The sequence below is a fragment of the Thalia democratica genome, chromosome 5 (genome assembly GCF_965202585.1).
Source record: "Thalia democratica chromosome 5, ktThaDemo2.hap1.1, whole genome shotgun sequence".
NCBI classification, from domain to species: domain Eukaryota; kingdom Metazoa; phylum Chordata; class Thaliacea; order Salpida; family Salpidae; genus Thalia; species Thalia democratica.
In genome coordinates this window covers 29,004,175-29,011,553 of record NC_139169.1, presented here as the reverse complement: position 1 = coordinate 29,011,553, position 7,379 = coordinate 29,004,175, and positions in this window count along the sequence as shown.

The following is a 7,379-nucleotide window of genomic DNA, read 5'->3' as shown; positions in this document are numbered from 1 at the left end:
AGATTTAAAAAAAACAACTAAGTATAACTTTTTCAAATTGTAGCCTATAGTTCTAAATGATTAAAAAAATATTCATATACGTATTATTTCTTTAAATTTAAATAAAAACCAATTTAGTTTTTATTAATTAAATAAGTTCGATAATAATGGATGGTTCCAACCCAGTTATCATAGATTTGACCGGTAGCGGTTCTGATGACAAAGCAAAAAACAAAATTCCGTCTAAACCTGACAAAAATAAATTGACTGATGCTTCAGTTGATTTGGCATTTCCTCCGAAAACCACACGGGTTAAAACCACTTCACAGCCTAGCAACTTGGCTACAACAAAGCAAAATTATAAATATAATTTTTTGAAACCTGCAGAGGCTCAGAACAAAACTGAAGTTGGCAAAGCAGCGACTTCGATCAAACATGTGTCCGGTTGTAATTCAGCTAAAAGCCTTAAAGATAAAAGCATCCCTGGCAAAAACAGACTTATTAACACTCCAGATCATTTATCAGATTATGTGTTATATTCGAAAGTCGGACGGCTTAGAACCTTTTCGCAATCTAGCAACTCGGCTGCAGCAAAAAAAAATCAAAATGATCCGAACGAACAATTTAGTGTACCTGTCTCAAGCTCGGCCGAAAAAGCGTCAAAATTGAAAAGGCCAATTTCGCCCATCAAAAAACCTCGTTCGACCAAAGTTGCTCAAACTTTCAACAGTTCGATAAAACAGAAAAACAGCAGTCAGAATTTTTACTCGTCTTATAAAACTGCCGTTGTAGACGCCGCCTCGAACATGAATCATCGGGACACTGCCGAGTCTGTTGCGTACTGGGAAGAGAAAGTCCTTGTTGAGTGCGGGGAATTCCCCGAAAAATCATTCCGTAGGACCACGGAAGAAATCGGCTACAGCAAGGACCTGCACCCGAACGTTCTGCGGGTTATGAAGGGCAAGAGGGCGAAATTGTTGCTGAGGCGCGAAATTGAAGGGATGCGCGGAAAGTTCCTGTTCCTGGTTCCCGCCAACCACCCCAGGAGGAGCTCATCCGTGTTGCTGAGAAACGGGGTGAACGTGTACTTTGTTGCCTGCGACGAAAATGTCAGTTTGCACGTAAAAAGTGGTGCGGATGTTGATTGGAGACGCGTTGAAGATGTGACGGAAGATCGATGACTCTAACAGTTCTACTTGTTACATTTAATATTGAAATTATAATGATTTTTTATGTAGTTTTGTTGAATTTTTGATTAAAGCAGTTTTATTTGTTATTATAAAATCATTTCATTTAATTGCAGATGATTTTTAAATACCCTACATCTTAATTAGTAATGACTTAAAGGTTTTTACGATAGTTTGTATGTTTTTCGTGCTTTAAACAATGAAATTTATTCTATCCGCTTTCTGATGATTAAAATTTTGTCTGCTTATATCCATATATTGTAGTTCTAAATGTAATATAATAAAATAGATGACTAAAATAAATGACATTGTATACGTTCATTAAGTCTTACTTGGTATAGTGGTTTAAACGTGAGCAATTTTGAGAGTTTTTCGACAAAATCCTATCAAAATTTTTGAAAGGTACAGTATACATTTATCGTGAAACTGTTATTTAAATAAATAATTGTCACTGCATTAAACAGACTTTACGATTTATGTATAAGCTTTAACTTAAAAAAAAGTTTTTTGAAGAGCAAATATCCATTTTTGAAGGAAATTTTTCATCAATGACAGCGTGCAAAAATTGGTCAGGTAAATTATGGCAATATTTTTGTTCATAATACTATAAAACGATAAAAAACCTATTTTAAACAAGTTCCTAAACCCTAAAAGTAGAATTTCCCCTTTACATAGTATTTAATTAAATTTTATGCCAAGTGAAAAATTATAAAAATTGGTTGAGGAAATTCTACTTTTTGGTGCGTACTTTTTTCATTAAATTTGTTTAGACTTTTACTTGAATCTTTAAGTAATAATTTCGTCTTTAAAAATAAATACTTATCTATTCAAATAACTTTTATTTTAAAATTATATTTAAAAGCTTATGCCACATTTATTTGGTTGATTCAACATAAAATATATATAATGTAGAATCTTAATACAAGTCTTTTTTTTTAGCAATGATATTCGTTTTTCAAATTTAGACAAAGCTCCTTTTTTAGAAAAACAAACTGTTATTATTGTTTTTTTGTATTCTAATATCATCAAAAATTAATCAAAACTTATTTCTTCTTATTCATTTTGAAACTTTTTTTTCGTATTTATATGATTTTTATATAACTTATTGGTTTTTTTTTTATAGTTTTTAGTTTGTTACAATCTATAAAAAGGCTTTAGTTTAAGTGTTTTATACAAAAACATAAAACAAAAGCAAACTAATAACAAGAGCTAAGTAGTTGTTTTTTAAAAGGCGGTAAAACTAATTGAAGTTCATTTAAAAAACTATTAACCATAGCAAAGTTTTATTGATGATATCGCCTTTGTTTAGTGAACCCTAAACTAAATATGCACGCATTGCACAAAAAAAAAGTCTACGTTATCTAAAAAAAGATGTTACACGATATCGAAATAGTTAACGACTCTATAACTGAAAGTTTTTTAGTACATCAGATACTACGAACATTTATTTTGAACCTAATGTTAATTTCTTAAATTCTTGTAGTTAACAATTTGTTCAAAACTTTCAATATATATTTTAAAAAACGAAAGCCCGGTTGTGATACTAATTTCAAAGCTTAAGTTAATATTTTAGTATTATATCCACTAGAAAATTGAAATTTAAAGTTTACTGAGTTGGGCGGCTGTTATGCTTGGTTTGATGTAGTGAAAAATTCCATAGTAGTAAACAAATATTACCAAAAAAGCTATAAAAGAATTTAATCTTAACTTACTTATTATCAACTGATGTAATTTACTAAAGTGTTTTATAGTATTAACCTTTTTTTTGTAATTACTTGAAGTTATAAATATAATGCTTAAAGAAAAATAAGTCTTTCTAGTACGGGGTTTAGGATTTTTATTTCAAAAATTTACATAGATCAATATTTTAAAGTTTTAAATATAATGAAAACTAAAAGTATTTTTGTAAATATTTGAAAATTTCTTAAACTTATACTATATTTTACTTTATTGAATAAAAAAAAGAAAAGGTTTTTGGTTCAAGGACATGGTACACAAAAAGACCTCTTGGTCATCGAGTTAAAATTTTTGAGATGATCTTGCCAACAATTTCATTCCAAATCTAAAAACTGCAATTTGTTCAGGGTGGCCATGGAAAAACCTGGCAAATGACAATTTAGGCTAAAATAACCTGAAAAAACCTGGGATCTGAGAAAATGAAATAAAACCTGGAATTTTTAACTAAATCCTAAAAACCTGGAATGACCTTGAATTTTAAACAGTTTTTACTTTGAGTAGTAAAGCTTTAATGTGACAAGAAACATCTATCATATTGATTAAAAGATTTTGTCATCACTATTTTTTTCATAATTAGAAAACACATTTAAAATAGCTTTACAGTATTTTTTTGATGTTGTTATATTATTTACCACAGTTTTTACCTTAAATTTAACTATAAGCTAAAAGTAGACCAAAAAACCTGTACTTTCAAAGACCTGTAAGATATTTCTCAAAAACTAGTGACCACCCCGCTTATTTATTGTTAATTTTCAACGAAACTCAAAGGTCTAGCAAAAATTTATCCACTTTTTGTTTTTCAAGTTTAAAAATTTTCTAAATTATAGTTTTCAGGAACTCTCAGAAAAAGTTAACGTTGCAATGGGTACATTTTGAGACAACTTTTTTTTTACCATCAAAAAGTTTTGTTGTAAAAAAACTCTCATGTTTAAGTTCTAAAAAAAATAAAAATTTGTAACTTACACTAGACTAGGGTTTACCAAAATGGGTCTTAAGGTGCCATAAGTTGCAAAGGGGGAGGGAGTAGCATAAGGCCATAATTTGAAACTCTTATATTTAAACTACTAAATTATTTTGTTCAATTCTTTATGATACAAAATATTTTATATGTAAAATTTCTTGTTTGCTCTAAAACAGGGTTTCCAAAAGTGGGCAAAGTGCCCCCTTGGGGGCCATCACAAATACTGAGGGGGCCATGAGCAGAGAAGGGGCCAATGGGGGTCATGAGCAGTAAAGGATCCACAGGGGGCTATGAGATCATAATTTGAAACTTACACTAGATACTCTTTAGTTGATGATGTGGAGCAAAAAAGGTCTTAAACTGTCCATAAGCCTAAAACCTTATTTTTGCTCCTCATCATCAACTCCAAAATGTCTAGTGTAAGTTTAAAATTGTGCCCATATGCCTTGTAGACCCTTTACTTGTCCCTATTTAGCTCCTCTTTGCAGCTTATGGTTACCCAAATTTATGAAATGGCTAACTTTGGAAAACCCTGGTTTAAATTCTAGTAATATATAATTTTAAATAATATTAGTACAAGTATATTGGTTTATGGTAAAACAACATTTACCTTCTAGTTTGTGCCTTCAACAAGGAACTTATTGGGTTGACCAACTTCTTCTTTTATTTCTTGAAAATTCCTTAGATTGTCGATTATGTGGTTAAAAGTGTATGATACCAACTATGATAAAACTCCACAAAATTAGAACAACTTGTATAAAATAAGTTTAAAATCCAGTGACTTTAGCTATTATGTGGAATAGATTAAAAAAATGCTTTGATTTCAGTTTTATTATTTAGAGTTTTGTGTTATTAACAAAAAGAAAAAAAAAACTTTACAACTGTGGCTAACAACTTGGTGTGAATAAAAGCATTAAGTCTTAAAACTACAAAATTATAAATTGACTTAGAGCAGGGAATCCCAAACTTTTTTTCAAATTGCCCCCTGTTAAGAAATTAAATAAGCTATGGCCCCCTTCAACACAATTACTAAAAATAAACCATTAAAAGCTTTAAAACTGTTGATTAAAACCATTTTTTTTTTTTCTACATCAACAACTCCAGAATACCTAGTGTAAGTTTCAAATTATGACCTCATAGCCCCCTATGGCTCCTTTACTGCTCATGACCCCCATTGGCCCCTTTTCTGCTCATGGCCCCCAAGGGGGCCACTTGCCCACTTTGGGAAACCCTGTTTTAGTGCAGCCAAAGAATTTTACATTTAAAATTGTTTTATCATAAAGAATTGAACAAATAATTTAGTAGTTAAATCTAAGAGGCTATTTTTACCATACATCAATTCATTCTTCACATTTTAAACTCTTTTATATTTAATTCTTTATCTTATGTTTTCTACCAAAGCAGCTTAAAAATATCTAATAAATTAGTTTATGACCCATTATGTAAAGTATACAAAGGATAAAATAAATCATATAAGTCTCCTTAAAACTTATAAACTTACAATTAATAGTTGAACTGGTTACTATATTTTATGTTTTCAAGCAACTCATTTTAATTATTTTTTACTATGATAAATTAGCTATAAAAATCTTAAAAAAGCACAGAAATGTTGTCTAAACTTCAAATAATGGTTATTATACAGTGACCAAAAATTGATATACATTTTTTTTAATATGCTAAAGTTAAACACAATGTTAAAACAAATTGAAATCAAGGTTTTGAAATAATTGTTTTGATTAAAAAGAAATTCAAAACTACAGCCAAATTTTTTTGATCTGAAAGTATCTAAAATTAGATATAGGGCTGAAGTTTTTAAATTTTAAAGCAATATAAAGCTAACATGGTTAGTTAAAATAAAGTTGCATGTAAATGTTGTAAAATTTTTAGAATCATTTATATTCAAAACTTTGTAAAACAGGTAAGTTCTGTGGTTATTTAAAGGATTTAAGGATTTTCTTTATTTAAAACTTTTGTATGGTTGTTCCATATTGCAGGTTATAAAGGTGTTTATATAATATTGTTTAAAAAGATCATGTTACATCACAATATTTTATTACATAACAACAATATACTTTTCCTTAATATCACAAAGATTTAACCTCGTTTCTGTTTTAATTTTATTTAAAAACAATTATTTTCGTGTGCTTTTATTATATCTAATAAATGTTTTTGTTAATTGTTAAAAATTATTAGTTTTGTAGAAAACAGTGTTCCTTCTAGTTTGCACCTGAGCACCTTAAATTACTTTGTTATAGAAACTACTTTGCAAAGTATTTTCTTATGAGGCTTACAAATTTAATTTCAAAATAACTGTGTATATCTATTCAAAAATAAATTTTTAATAGTTTATTAGTAGTTTAAGTACATTGTTTACTAATAAAGTAATTGAACTATAATAATAAAAAAGGTAATACTTTAAGTATTAAAAAAAAAAGGTTTTTTGTTTTTAGTGTTTAAATGGTTTGCTAATTAGTAATTTACTAATTTTAAATAGTTTCAGAACATCTAGTTTTATGAATAGTTTTGAAATACTGCAAAGTTTGTTTATTACTGCGCACCTGAAAATAATTAAGTTTCTTTATTATTTAAACAAAGCTGTTTAAACAAAAGGTTCAAAATGTTTTTCCCCTTTGGATTTCAAGTTAGTATGTAAGCAAACTACTGTAGTGTTTGTAAATGAGGTTATTTTTAATTAAGTGATACTTATATAAAGTATGCTAAGTGTTTTTATTTTAATAAGTATTGTTACAGTTTGTTGATATTTATGTAGCTACACATTTCAATAAAATTCAAAATTTTATATCCCAAAAAAGCTTTATACTGACTTAGTTTGTTTTCATAAATATGAGAAGGACTGAGTGTGAAAGCCTTGTAATTTTATACTAATATGTTTTGTAGGTCAAATTTCAAAGTATTTTTGTTTATCATCAACTAGTGTAAGATTAAAAGTAATTTAGTTTACATAAAAATCACAAGACTTATCTTTTTTGGTATATAGCAGCATTGTTTAAAATAAATTTAAATTTTTGTATATTTGAAATATTGATGATTTTATATATCTATATTAGAAATGATACAATGAATATTTATTTGGCATAAAGCATTTTGATTTTATCGAACCACACAAAGCATAAGTAATTTATGGAATTATTAAAGTAAAAAATAACTGTTATTAAAACTATTAATAAAATCATTTTGTTATATGACTAAATTTTTTTTATTTTTTACCAACTGATGAGGCTTTTTTCTAAAAATGTTAAACTTTTTTTTGTTTTTTTATTTCATTGCAAAATTTTATTTCAATTTAAAAAAAGTGACATACAAGTTATAAATGTTATATACTTAACTTGATAGTCATCTTAAAATGCATTAATTAATATATTTTAAAAAATGATGAACTGTTTACAAACACATATTTACTTTTTTAATATAAACTCATATTTTTAGGTTTTTTGTGCTAATAATGATAAAAAATTTTGTACTGAAATAATATTTTTACATTTCATTAAAAAAAG